The sequence below is a fragment of the Mixophyes fleayi genome, unplaced genomic scaffold (assembly GCF_038048845.1).
Source record: "Mixophyes fleayi isolate aMixFle1 unplaced genomic scaffold, aMixFle1.hap1 Scaffold_42, whole genome shotgun sequence".
In the NCBI taxonomy this organism is placed as follows: domain Eukaryota; kingdom Metazoa; phylum Chordata; class Amphibia; order Anura; family Limnodynastidae; genus Mixophyes; species Mixophyes fleayi.
In genome coordinates this window covers 187,217-202,332 of record NW_027448102.1, presented here as the reverse complement: position 1 = coordinate 202,332, position 15,116 = coordinate 187,217, and the positions used below count along the sequence as shown (strand labels likewise).

Sequence of the window (15,116 nt, the reverse complement as noted above, 5' to 3'; positions counted from 1 at the left end):
TTCTCTTGGAAACAATGACTAACATCAATCCTTTTACATAATTCTTGTTTCTCATGACATTTCTAACATTGCCCACAATTATCAACTCTCTAAGTCTTTCTGAGCAAGAGAAATCGCAAAAGATAGTCATTTCTTCATTGCCGTCCAAAAACAACGCTTTTTTACACTCCTGTCTCCCTTTCTCTTGGAAACAATGACTTACATCAATCCTTTTACATAATTCTTGTTTCTCATATCATTTCTAACATTGCCCACAATTATCAACTTTCTAAGTCTTTCTGATCAAGAGAAATCGCAAATGATAGTCATTTCTTCATTGCCGTCCAAAAACAAGGCTTTTTTACACTCCTGTCTCCCTTTCTCTTGGAAACAATGACTTACATCAATATTTTTACATAATTCTTGTTTCTCATGACATTTCTAACATTGCCCACAATTATCAACTTCCTAAGTCTTTCTGAGCAAGAGAAATCGCAAAAGATAGTCATTTCTTCATTGCCGTCCAAAAACAAGGCTTTTTTACACTCCTGTCTCCCTTTCTCTTGGAAACAATGACTTACATCAATCCTTTTACATAATTATTGTTTCTCATGACATTTCTAACATTGCCCACAATTATCAACTTTCTAAGTCTTTCTGAGAAAGAAAAATCGCAAAAGATAGGCATTTCTTCATTGCCGTCCAAAAACAAGGCTTTTTTACAGTCCTGTCTCCCTTTCTCTTGGAAACAATGACTTACATCAATCCATTTACATAATTCTTGTTTCTCATGACATTTCTAACATTGCCCACAATTATCAACTTTCTAAGTCTTTCTGAGCAAGAGAAATCGCAAAACATAGTCATTTCTTCATTGCCGTCCAAAAACAAGGCTTTTTTACACTCCTGTCTCCCTTTCTCTTGGAAACAATGACTTACATCAATATTTTTACATAATTCTTGTTTCTCATGACATTTCTAACATTGCCCACAATTATCAACTTCCTAAGTCTTTCTGAGCAAGAGAAATCGCAAAAGATAGTCATTTCTTCATTGCCGTCCAAAAACAAGGCTTTTTTACACTCCTGTCTCCCTTTCTCTTGGAAACAATGACTTACATCAATCCTTTTACATAATTCTTGTTTCTCATGACATTTCTAACATTGCCCACAATTATCAACTCTCTAAGTCTTTCTGAGCAAGAGAAATCGCAAAAGATAGTCATTTCTTCATTGCCGTCCAAAAACAAGGCTTTTTTACACTACTGTCTCCCTTTCTCTTGGAAACAATGACTTACATCAATCCTTTTACATATTTATTGTTTCTCATGACATTTCTAACATTGCTCACAATTATCAACTTTCTAAGTCTTTCTGATCAAGAAAAATCGCAAAACATAGTCATTTCTTCATTGCCGTCCAAAAACAACGCTTTTTTACACTCCTGTCTCCCTTTCTCTTGGAAACAATGACTTACATCAATCCTTTTACATAAATCTTGTTTCTCATGACATTTCTAACATTGCCCACAATTAAAAACTTGCTAAGTCTTTCTGAGCAAGAGAAATCGCAAAAGATAGTCATTTCTTCATTGCCGTCCAAAAACAAGGCTTTTTTACACTCCTGTCTCCCTTTCTCTTGGAAACAATGACTTACATCAATCCTTTTACATAATTCTTGTTTCTCATGACATTTATAACATTGCCCACAATTATCAACTTTCTAAGTCTTTCTGAGCAAGAAAAATCGCAAAACATAGTCATTTCTTCATTGCCGTCCAAAAACAAGGCTTTTTTACACTCCTGTCTCCCTTTCTCTTGGAAACAATGACTTACATCAATCCTTTTACATAATTCTTGTTTCTCATGACATTTCTAACATTGCTCACAATTATCAACTCTCTAAGTCTTTCTGAGCAAGAGAAATCGCAAAACATAGTCATTTCTTCATTGCCGTCCAAAAACAAGGCTATTTTACACTCCTGTCTCCCTTTCTCTTGGAAACAATGACTAACATCAATCCTTTTACATAATTCTTGTTTCTCATGACATTTCTAACATTGCCCACAATTATCAACTTTCTAAGTCTTTCTGAGCAAGAGAAATCGCAAAAGATAGTCATTTCTTCATTGCCGTCCAAAAACAAGGCTTTTTTACACTCCTGTCTCCCTTTCTCTTGGAAACAATGACTAACATCAATCCTTTTACATAATTCTTGTTTCTCATGACATTTCTAACATTGCCCACAATTATCAACTCTCTAAGTCTTTCTGAGCAAGAGAAATCGCAAAAGATAGTCATTTCTTCATTGCCGTCCAAAAACAAGGCTTTTTTACACTCCTGTCTCCCTTTCTCTTGGAAACAATGACTAACATCAATCCTTTTACATAATTCTTGTTTCTCATGACATTTCTAACATTGCCCACAATTATCAACTCTCTAAGTCTTTCTGAGCAAGAGAAATCGCAAAAGATAGTCATTTCTTCATTGCCGTCCAAAAACAAGGCTTTTTTACACTCCTGTCTCCCTTTCTCTTGAAAACAATGCATTACATCAATCCTTTTACATAATTCTTGTTTCTCATGACATTTCTAACATTGCCCACAATTATCAACTTTCTAAGTCTTTCTGATCAAGAAAAATCGCAAAACATAGTCATTTCTTCATTGCCGTCCAAAAACAACGCTTTTTTACACTCCTGTCTCCCTTTCTCTTGGAAACAATGACTTTGATCAATCCTTTTACATAATTCTTGTTTCTCATGACATTTCTAACATTGCCCACAATTATCAACTTCCTAAGTCTTTCTGAGCAAGAGAAATCGCAAAAGATAGTCATTTCTTCATTGCCGTCCAAAAACAAGGCTTTTTTACACTCCTGTATCCCTTTCTCTTGGAAACAATGACTTACATCAATCCTTTTACATAATTCTTGTTTCTCATGACATTTCTAACATTGCCCACAATTATCAACTTTCTAAGTCTTTCTGAGCAAGAAAAATCGCAAAACATAGTCATTTCTTCATTGCCGTCCAAAAACAAGGCTTTTTTACACTCCTGTCTCCCTTTCTCTTGGAAACAATGACTAACATCAATCCTTTTACATAATTCTTGTTTCTCATGACATTTCTAACAGTGCCCACAATTATCAACTCTCTAAGTCTTTCTGAGCAAGAGAAATCGCAAAAGATAGTCATTTCTTCATTGCCGTCCAAAAACAACGCTTTTTTACACTCCTGTCTCCCTTTCTCTTGGAAACAATGACTTACTTCAATCCTTTTACATAATTCTTGTTTCTCATGACATTTCTAACATTGCCCACAATTATCAACTTTCTAAGTCTTTCTGATCAAGAAAAATCGCAAAACATAGTCATTTCTTCATTGCCGTCCAAAAACAACGCTTTTTTACACTCCTGTCTCCCTTTCTCTTGGAAACAATGACTTACATCAATCCTTTAACATAATTCTTGTTTCTCATGACATTTCTAACATTGCCCACAATTATCAACTTTCTAAGTCTTTCTGAGCAAGAGAAATCGCAAAAGATAGTCATTTCTTCATTGCCGTCCAAAAACAAGGCTTTTTTACACTCCTGTCTCCCTTTCTCTTGGAAACAATGACTAACATCAATCCTTTTACATAATTCTTGTTTCTCATGACATTTCTAACATTGCCCACAATTATCAACTCTCTAAGTCTTTCTGAGCAAGAGAAATCGCAAAAGATAGTCATTTCTTCATTGCCGTCCAAAAACAAGGCTTTTTTACACTCCTGTCTCCCTTTCTCTTGAAAACAATGCATTACATCAATCCTTTTACATAATTCTTGTTTCTCATGACATTTCTAACATTGCCCACAATTATCAACTTTCTAAGTCTTTCTGATCAAGAAAAATCGCAAAACATAGTCATTTCTTCATTGCCGTCCAAAAACAACGCTTTTTTACACTCCTGTCTCCCTTTCTCTTGGAAACAATGACTTTGATCAATCCTTTTACATAATTCTTGTTTCTCATGACATTTCTAACATTGCCCACAATTATCAACTTCCTAAGTCTTTCTGAGCAAGAGAAATCGCAAAAGATAGTCATTTCTTCATTGCCGTCCAAAAACAAGGCTTTTTTACACTCCTGTATCCCTTTCTCTTGGAAACAATGACTTACATCAATCCTTTTACATAATTCTTGTTTCTCATGACATTTCTAACATTGCCCACAATTATCAACTTTCTAAGTCTTTCTGAGCAAGAAAAATCGCAAAAGATAGTCATTTCTTCATTGCCGTCCAAAAACAAGGCTTTTTTACACTCCTGTCTCCCTTTCTCTTGGAAACAATGACTAACATCAATCCTTTTACATAATTCTTGTTTCTCATGACATTTCTAACATTGCCCACAATTATCAACTCTCTAAGTCTTTCTGAGCAAGAGAAATCGCAAAAGATAGTCATTTCTTCATTGCCGTCCAAAAACAAGGCTTTTTTACACTCCTGTCTCCCTTTCTCTTGGAAACAATGACTAACATCAATCCTTTTACATAATTCTTGTTTCTCATGACATTTCTAACATTGCCCACAATTATCAACTCTCTAAGTCTTTCTGAGCAAGAGAAATCGCAAAAGATAGTCATTTCTTCATTGCCGTCCAAAAACAAGGCTTTTTTACACTCCTGTCTCCCTTTCTCTTGAAAACAATGCATTACATCAATCCTTTTACATAATTCTTGTTTCTCATGACATTTCTAACATTGCCCACAATTATCAACTTTCTAAGTCTTTCTGATCAAGAAAAATCGCAAAACATAGTCATTTCTTCATTGCCGTCCAAAAACAAGGCTTTTTTACACTCCTGTATCCCTTTCTCTTGGAAACAATGACTTACATCAATCCTTTTACATAATTCTTGTTTCTCATGACATTTCTAACATTGCCCACAATTATCAACTTTCTAAGTCTTTCTGAGCAAGAAAAATCGCAAAAGATAGTCATTTCTTCATTGCCGTCCAAAAACAAGGCTTTTTTACACTCCTGTCTCCCTTTCTCTTGGAAACAATGACTAACATCAATCCTTTTACATAATTCTTGTTTCTCATGACATTTCTAACATTGCCCACAATTATCAACTCTCTAAGTCTTTCTGAGCAAGAGAAATCGCAAAAGATAGTCATTTCTTCATTGCCGTCCAAAAACAACGCTTTTTTACACTCCTGTCTCCCTTTCTCTTGGAAACAATGACTTACTTCAATCCTTTTACATAATTCTTGTTTCTCATGACATTTCTAACATTGCCCACAATTATCAACTTTCTAAGTCTTTCTGATCAAGAAAAATCGCAAAACATAGTCATTTCTTCATTGCCGTCCAAAAACAACGATTTTTTACACTCCTGTCTCCCTTTCTCTTGGAAACAATGACTTACATCAATCCTTTAACATAATTCTTGTTTCTCATGACATTTCTAACATTGCCCACAATTATCAACTTTCTAAGTCTTTCTGAGCAAGAGAAATCGCAAAAGATAGTCATTTCTTCATTGCCGTCCAAAAACAAGGCTTTTTTACACTCCTGTCTCCCTTTCTCTTGGAAACAATGACTAACATCAATCCTTTTACATAATTCTTGTTTCTCATGACATTTCTAACATTGCCCACAATTATCAACTCTCTAAGTCTTTCTGAGCAAGAGAAATCGCAAAAGATAGTCATTTCTTCATTGCCGTCCAAAAACAACGCTTTTTTACACTCCTGTCTCCCTTTCTCTTGGAAACAATGACTTACATCAATCCTTTTACATAATTCTTGTTTCTCATGACATTTCTAACATTGCCCACAATTATAAACTTGCTAAGTCTTTCTGATCAAGAAAAATCGCAAAACATAGTCATTTCTTCATTGCCGTCCAAAAACAACGCTTTTTTACACTCCTGTCTCCCTTTCTCTTGGAAACAATGACTTACATCAATCCTTTTACATAATTCTTGTTTCTCATGACATTTCTAACATTGCCCACAATTATAAACTTGCTAAGTCTTTCTGAGCAAGAGAAATCGCAAAAGATAGTCATTTCTTCATTGCCGTCCAAAAACAACGCTTTTTTACACTCCTGTCTCCCTTTCTCTTGGAAACAATGACTTACATCAATCCATTTACATAATTCTTGTTTCTCATGACATTTCTAACATTGCCCACAATTATCAACTTTCTAAGTCTTTCTGAGCAAGAGAAATCGCAAAAGATAGTCATTTCTTCATTGCCGTCCAAAAACAAGGCTTTTTTACACTCCTGTCTCCCTTTCTCTTGGAAACAATGACTTACATCAATCCATTTACATAATTCTTGTTTCTCATGACATTTCTAACATTGCCCACAATTATCAACTTTCTAAGTCTTTCTGAGCAAGAGAAATCGCAAAAGATAGTCATTTCTTCATTGCCGTCCAAAAACAAAGCTTTTTTACACTCCTGTCTCCCTTTCTCTTGGAAACAATGACTAACATCAATCTTTTTACATAATTCTTGTTTCTCATGACATTTCTAACATTGCCCACAATTATCAACTTTCTAAGTCTTTCTGAGCAAGAGAAATCGCAAAAGATAGTCATTTCTTCATTGCCGTCCAAAAACAAGGCTTTTTTACACTCCTGTCTCCCTTTCTCTTGGAAACAATGACTTACATCAATCCTTTAACATAATTCTTGTTTCTCATGACATTTCTAACATTGCCCACAATTATCAACTTTCTAAGTCTTTCTGAGCAAGAAAAATCGCAAAAGATAGTAATTTCTTCATTGCCGTCCAAAAACAAGGCTTTTTTACACTCCTGTCTCCCTTTCTCTTGGAAACAATGACTTACATCAATCCTTTTACATAATTCTTGTTTCTCATGACATTTCTAACATTGCCCACAATTATCAACTTTCTAAGTCTTTCTGATCAAGAAAAATCGCAAAACATAGTCATTTCTTCATTGCCGTCCAAAAACAAGGCTTTTTTACACTCCTGTCTCCCTTTCTCTTGGAAACAATGACTTACATCAATCCATTTACATAATTCTTGTTTCTCATGACATTTCTAACATTGCCCACAATTATCAACTTTCTAAGTCTTTCTGAGCAAGAGAAATCGCAAAAGATAGTCATTTCTTCATTGCCGTCCAAAAACAAGGCTTTTTTACACTTCTGTCTCACTTTCTCTTGGAAACAATGACTAACATCAATCCTTTTACATAATTCTTGTTTCTCATGACATTTCTAACATTGCCCACAATTATCAACTTTCTAAGTCTTTCTGAGCAATGAAAATCGAAAAACATAGTCATTTCTTCATTGCCGTCCAAAAACAAGGCTTTTTTACACTCCTGTCTCCCTTTCTCTTGGAAACAATGACTTACATCAATCCTTTTACATAATTCTTGTTTCTCATGACATTTCTAACATTGCCCACAATTATCAACTTTCTAAGTCTTTCTGAGCAAGAGAAATCGCAAAAGATAGTCATTTCTTCATTGCAGTCCAAAAACAAGGCTTTTTTACACTCCTGTCTCCCTTTCTCTTGGAAACAATGGCTTACATCAATCCTTTTACATAATTCTTGTTTCTCATGACATTTCTAACATTGCCCACAATTATCAACTCTCTAAGTCTTTCTGAGCAAGAGAAATCGCAAAAGATAGTCATTTCTTCATTGCCGTCCAAAAACAAGGCTTTTTTACACTCCTGTCTCCCTTTCTCTTGGAAACAATGACTAACATCAATCCTTTTACATAATTCTTGTTTCTCATGACATTTCTAACATTGCCCACAATTATCAACTTTCTAAGTCTTTCTGAGCAAGAGAAATCGCAAAAGATAGTCATTTCTTCATTGACGTCCAAAAACAAAGCTTTTTTACACTCCTGTCTCCCTTTCTCTTGGAAACAATGACTAACATCAATCCTTTTACATAATTCTTGTTTCTCATGACATTTCTAACATTGCCCACAATTATCAACTCTCTAAGTCTTTCTGAGCAAGAGAAATCGCAAAAGATAGTCATTTCTTCATTGCCGTCCAAAAACAAGGCTTTTTTACACTCCTGTCTCCCTTTCTCTTGGAAACAATGACTAACATCAATCCTTTTACATAATTCTTGTTTCTCATGACATTTCTAACATTGCCCACAATTATCAACTTTCTAAGTCTTTCTGAGCAAGAGAAATCGCAAAAGATAGTCATTTCTTCATTGCCGTCCAAAAACAAAGCTTTTTTACACTCCTGTCTCCCTTTCTCTTGGAAACAATGACTAACATCAATCCTTTTACATAATTCTTGTTTCTCATGACATTTCTAACATTGCCCACAATTATCAACTTTCTAAGTCTTTCTGAGCAAGAGAAATCGCAAAAGATAGTCATTTCTTCATTGCCGTCCAAAAACAAGGCTTTTTTACACTCCTGTCTCCCTTTCTCTTGGAAACAATGACTTACATCAATCCTTTAACATAATTCTTGTTTCTCATGACATTTCTAACATTGCCCACAATTATCAACTTTCTAAGTCTTTCTGAGCAAGAAAAATCGCAAAAGATAGTCATTTCTTCATTGCCGTCCAAAAACAAGGCTTTTTTACACTCCTGTCTCCCTTTCTCTTGGAAACAATGACTAACATCAATCCTTTTACATAATTCTTGTTTCTCATGACATTTCTAACATTGCCCACAATTATCAACTCTCTAAGTCTTTCTGAGCAAGAGAAATCGCAAAAGATAGTCATTTCTTCATTGCCGTCCAAAAACAACGCTTTTTTACACTCCTGTCTCCCTTTCTCTTGGAAACAATGACTTACATCAATCCTTTTACATAATTCTTGTTTCTCATGACATTTCTAACATTGCCCACAATTATCAACTCTCTAAGTCTTTCTGAGCAAGAGAAATCGCAAAAGATAGTCATTTCTTCATTGCCGTCCAAAAACAACGCTTTTTTACACTCCTGTCTCCCTTTCTCTTGGAAACAATGACTTACATCAATCCTTTTACATAATTCTTGTTTCTCATGACATTTCTAACATTGCCCACAATTATCAACTTTCTAAGTCTTTCTGAGCAAGAGAAATCGCAAAAGATAGTCATTTCTTCATTGCCGTCCAAAAACAAGGCTTTTTTACACTCCTGTCTCCCTTTCTCTTGGAAACAATGACTTACATCAATCCATTTACATAATTCTTGTTTCTCATGACATTTCTAACATTGCCCACAATTATCAACTTTCTAAGTCTTTCTGAGCAAGAGAAATCGCAAAAGATAGTCATTTCTTCATTGCCGTCCAAAAACAAGGCTTTTTTACACTTCTGTCTCACTTTCTCTTGGAAACAATGACTAACATCAATCCTTTTACATAATTCTTGTTTCTCATGACATTTCTAACATTGCCCACAATTATCAACTTTCTAAGTCTTTCTGAGCAAGAAAAATCGAAAAACATAGTCATTTCTTCATTGCCGTCCAAAAACAAGGCTTTTTTACACTCCTGTCTCCCTTTCTCTTGGAAACAATGACTTACATCAATCCTTTTACATAATTCTTGTTTCTCATGACATTTCTAACATTGCCCACAATTATCAACTTTCTAAGTCTTTCTGAGCAAGAGAAATCGTAAAAGATAGTCATTTCTTCATTGCCGTCCAAAAACAACGCTTTTTTACACTCCTGTCTCCCTTTCTCTTGGAAACAATGACTTACATCAATCCTTTTACATAATTCTTGTTTCTCATGACATTTCTAACATTGCCCACAATTATCAACTTTCTAAGTCTTTCTGAGCAAGAGAAATCGCAAAAGATAGTCATTTCTTCATTGCCGTCCAAAAACAAGGCTTTTTTACACTCCTGTCTCCCTTTCTCTTGGAAACAATGACTTACATCAATTCTTTTACATAATTCTTGTTTCTCATGACATTTCTAACATTGCCCACAATTATCACCTTTCTAAGTCTTTCTGAGCAAGAGAAATCGCAAAAGATAGTCATTTCTTCATTGCCGTCCAAAAACAAGGCTTTTTTACACTCCTGTCTCCCTTTCTCTTGGAAACAATGGCTTACATCAATCCTTTTACATAATTCTTGTTTCTCATGACATTTCTAACATTGCCCACAATTATCAACTTTCTAAGTCTTTCTGAGCAAGAAAAATCGAAAAACATAGTCATTTCTTCATTGCCGTCCAAAAACAAGGCTTTTTTACACTCCTGTCTCCCTTTCTCTTGGAAACAATGACTTACATCAATCCTTTTACATAATTCTTGTTTCTCATGACATTTCTAACATTGCCCACAATTATCAACTTTCTAAGTCTTTCTGAGCAAGAGAAATCGTAAAAGATAGTCATTTCTTCATTGCCGTCCAAAAACAACGCTTTTTTACACTCCTGTCTCCCTTTCTCTTGGAAACAATGACTTACATCAATCCTTTTACATAATTCTTGTTTCTCATGACATTTCTAACATTGCCCACAATTATCAACTTCCTAAGTCTTTCTGAGCAAGAGAAATCGCAAAAGATAGTCATTTCTTCATTGCCGTCCAAAAACAAGGCTTTTTTACACTCCTGTCTCCCTTTCTCTTGGAAACAATGACTAACATCAATCCTTTTACATAATTCTTGTTTCTCATGACATTTCTAACATTGCCCACAATTATCAACTTTCTAAGTCTTTCTGAGCAAGAGAAATCGCAAAAGATAGTCATTTCTTCATTGCCGTCCAAAAACAAGGCTTTTTTACACTCCTGTCTCCCTTTCTCTTGGAAACAATGACTTACATCAATCCTTTTACATAATTCTTGTTTCTCATGACATTTCTAACATTGCCCACAATTATCAACTTTCTAAGTCTTTCTGATCAAGAAAAATCGCAAAACATAGTCATTTCTTCATTGCCGTCCAAAAACAAGGCTTATTTACACTCCTGTCTCACTTTCTCTTGGAAACAATGACTAACATCAATCCTTTTACATAATTCTTGTTTCTCATGACATTTCTAACATTGCCCACAATTATCAACTTTCTAAGTCTTTCTGAGCAAGAGAAATCGCAAAAGATAGTCATTTCTTCATTGCCGTCCAAAAACAAGGCTTTTTTACACTCCTGTCTCCCTTTTTCTTGGAAACAATGACTAACATCAATCCTTTTACATAATTCTTGTTTCTCATGACATTTCTAACATTGCCCACAATTATCAACTTTCTAAGTCTTTCTGAGCAAGAGAAATCGCAAAAGATAGTCATTTCTTCATTGCCGTCCAAAAACAAAGCTTTTTTACACTCCTGTCTCCCTTTCTCTTGGAAACAATGACTAACATCAATCCTTTTACATAATTCTTGTTTCTCATGACATTTCTAACATTGCCCACAATTATCAACTTTCTAAGTCTTTCTGAGCAAGAGAAATCGCAAAAGATAGTCATTTCTTCATTGCCGTCCAAAAACAAGGCTTTTTTACACTCCTGTCTCCCTTTCTCTTGGAAACAATGACTTACATCAATCCTTTAACATAATTCTTGTTTCTCATGACATTTCTAACATTGCCCACAATTATCAACTTTCTAAGTCTTTCTGAGCAAGAAAAATCGCAAAAGATAGTCATTTCTTCATTGCCGTCCAAAAACAAGGCTTTTTTACACTCCTGTCTCCCTTTCTCTTGGAAACAATGACTAACATCAATCCTTTTACATAATTCTTGTTTCTCATGACATTTCTAACATTGCCCACAATTATCAACTCTCTAAGTCTTTCTGAGCAAGAAAAATCGCAAAAGATAGTCATTTCTTCATTGCCGTCCAAAAACAAGGCTTTTTTACACTCCTGTCTCCCTTTCTCTTGGAAACAATGACTTACATCAATCCTTTTACATAATTCTTGTTTCTCATGACATTTCTAACATTGCCCACAATTATCAACTTTCTAAGTCTTTCTGATCAAGAAAAATCGCAAAACATAGTCATTTCTTCATTGCCGTCCAAAAACAAGGCTTTTTTACACTCCTGTCTCCCTTTCTCTTGGAAACAATTACTTACATCAATCCATTTACATAATTCTTGTTTCTCATGACATTTCTAACATTGCCCACAATTATCAACTTTCTAAGTCTTTCTGAGCAAGAGAAATCGCAAAAGATAGTCATTTCTTCATTGCCGTCCAAAAACAAGGCTTTTTTACACTTCTGTCTCACTTTCTCTTGGAAACAATGACTAACATCAATCCTTTTACATAATTCTTGTTTCTCATGACATTTCTAACATTGCCCACAATTATCAACTTTCTAAGTCTTTCTGAGCAATGAAAATCGAAAAACATAGTCATTTCTTCATTGCCGTCCAAAAACAAGGCTTTTTTACACTCCTGTCTCCCTTTCTCTTGGAAACAATGACTTACATCAATCCTTTTACATAATTCTTGTTTCTCATGACATTTCTAACATTGCCCACAATTATCAACTTTCTAAGTCTTTCTGAGCAAGAGAAATCGCAAAAGATAGTCATTTCTTCATTGCAGTCCAAAAACAAGGCTTTTTTACACTCCTGTCTCCCTTTCTCTTGGAAACAATGGCTTACATCAATCCTTTTACATAATTCTTGTTTCTCATGACATTTCTAACATTGCCCACAATTATCAACTCTCTAAGTCTTTCTGAGCAAGAGAAATCGCAAAAGATAGTCATTTCTTCATTGCCGTCCAAAAACAAGGCTTTTTTACACTCCTGTCTCCCTTTCTCTTGGAAACAATGACTAACATCAATCCTTTTACATAATTCTTGTTTCTCATGACATTTCTAACATTGCCCACAATTATCAACTTTCTAAGTCTTTCTGAGCAAGAGAAATCGCAAAAGATAGTCATTTCTTCATTGACGTCCAAAAACAAAGCTTTTTTACACTCCTGTCTCCCTTTCTCTTGGAAACAATGACTAACATCAATCCTTTTACAGAATTCTTGTTTCTCATGACATTTCTAACATTGCCCACAATTATCAACTCTCTAAGTCTTTCTGAGCAAGAGAAATCGCAAAAGATAGTCATTTCTTCATTGCCGTCCAAAAACAAGGCTTTTTTACACTCCTGTCTCCCTTTCTCTTGGAAACAATGACTAACATCAATCCTTTTACATAATTCTTGTTTCTCATGACATTTCTAACATTGCCCACAATTATCAACTTTCTAAGTCTTTCTGAGCAAGAGAAATCGCAAAAGATAGTCATTTCTTCATTGCCGTCCAAAAACAAAGCTTTTTTACACTCCTGTCTCCCTTTCTCTTGGAAACAATGACTAACATCAATCCTTTTACATAATTCTTGTTTCTCATGACATTTCTAACATTGCCCACAATTATCAACTTTCTAAGTCTTTCTGAGCAAGAGAAATCGCAAAAGATAGTCATTTCTTCATTGCCGTCCAAAAACAAGGCTTTTTTACACTCCTGTCTCCCTTTCTCTTGGAAACAATGACTTACATCAATCCTTTAACATAATTCTTGTTTCTCATGACATTTCTAACATTGCCCACAATTATCAACTTTCTAAGTCTTTCTGAGCAAGAAAAATCGCAAAAGATAGTCATTTCTTCATTGCCGTCCAAAAACAAGGCTTTTTTACACTCCTGTCTCCCTTTCTCTTGGAAACAATGACTAACATCAATCCTTTTACATAATTCTTGTTTCTCATGACATTTCTAACATTGCCCACAATTATCAACTCTCTAAGTCTTTCTGAGCAAGAGAAATCGCAAAAGATAGTCATTTCTTCATTGCCGTCCAAAAACAACGCTTTTTTACACTCCTGTCTCCCTTTCTCTTGGAAACAATGACTTACATCAATCCTTTTACATAATTCTTGTTTCTCATGACATTTCTAACATTGCCCACAATTATCAACTTTCTAAGTCTTTCTGATCAAGAAAAATCGCAAAACATAGTCATTTCTTCATTGCCGTCCAAAAACAACGCTTTTTTACACTACTGTCTCCCTTTCTCTTGGAAACAATGACTTACATCAATCCTTTTACATAATTCTTGTTTCTCATGACATTTCTAACATTGCCCACAATTATAAACTTGCTAAGTCTTTCTGAGCAAGAGAAATCGCAAAAGATAGTCATTTCTTCATTGCAGTCCAAAAACAAGGCTTTTTTACACTCCTGTCTCCCTTTCTCTTGGAAACAATGACTTACATCAATCCATTTACATAATTCTTGTTTCTCATGACATTTCTAACATTGCCCACAATTATCAACTTTCTAAGTCTTTCTGAGCAAGAGAAATCGCAAAAGATAGTCATTTCTTCATTGCCGTCCAAAAACAAGGCTTTTTTACACTCCTGTCTCCCTTTCTCTTGGAAACAATGACTTACATCAATCCATTTACATAATTCTTGTTTCTCATGACATTTCTAACATTGCCCACAATTATCAACTTTCTAAGTCTTTCTGAGCAAGAGAAATCGCAAAAGATAGTCATTTCTTCATTGCCGTCCAAAAACAAGGCTTTTTTACACTTCTGTCTCACTTTCTCTTGGAAACAATGACTAACATCAATCCTTTTACATAATTCTTGTTTCTCATGACATTTCTAACATTGCCCACAATTATCAACTTTCTAAGTCTTTCTGAGCAAGAAAAATCGAAAAACATAGTCATTTCTTCATTGCCGTCCAAAAACAAGGCTTTTTTACACTCCTGTCTCCCTTTCTCTTGGAAACAATGACTTACATCAATCCTTTTACATAATTCTTGTTTCTCATGACATTTCTAACATTGCCCACAATTATCAACTTTCTAAGTCTTTCTGAGCAAGAGAAATCGTAAAAGATAGTCATTTCTTCATTGCCGTCCAAAAACAACGCTTTTTTACACTCCTGTCTCCCTTTCTCTTGGAAACAATGACTTACATCAATCCTTTTACATAATTCTTGTTTCTCATGACATTTCTAACATTGCCCACAATTATCAACTTTCTAAGTCTTTCTGAGCAAGAGAAATCGCAAAAGATAGTCATTTCTTCATTGCCGTCCAAAAACAAGGCTTTTTTACACTCCTGTCTCCCTTTCTCTTGGAAACAATGACTTACATCAATTCTTTTACATAATTCTTGTTTCTCATGACATTTCTAACATTGCCCACAATT

General features: G+C 34.8%; 1 protein-coding gene across 1 annotated transcript in view; it reads right to left on the bottom strand.

Moving 5' to 3' along the window:
- Window positions 1–15,116, bottom strand: part of LOC142134200 (uncharacterized) — a 35,966-nt gene that overhangs the window by 14,974 nt on the left and 5,876 nt on the right. The window lies entirely within an intron of this gene.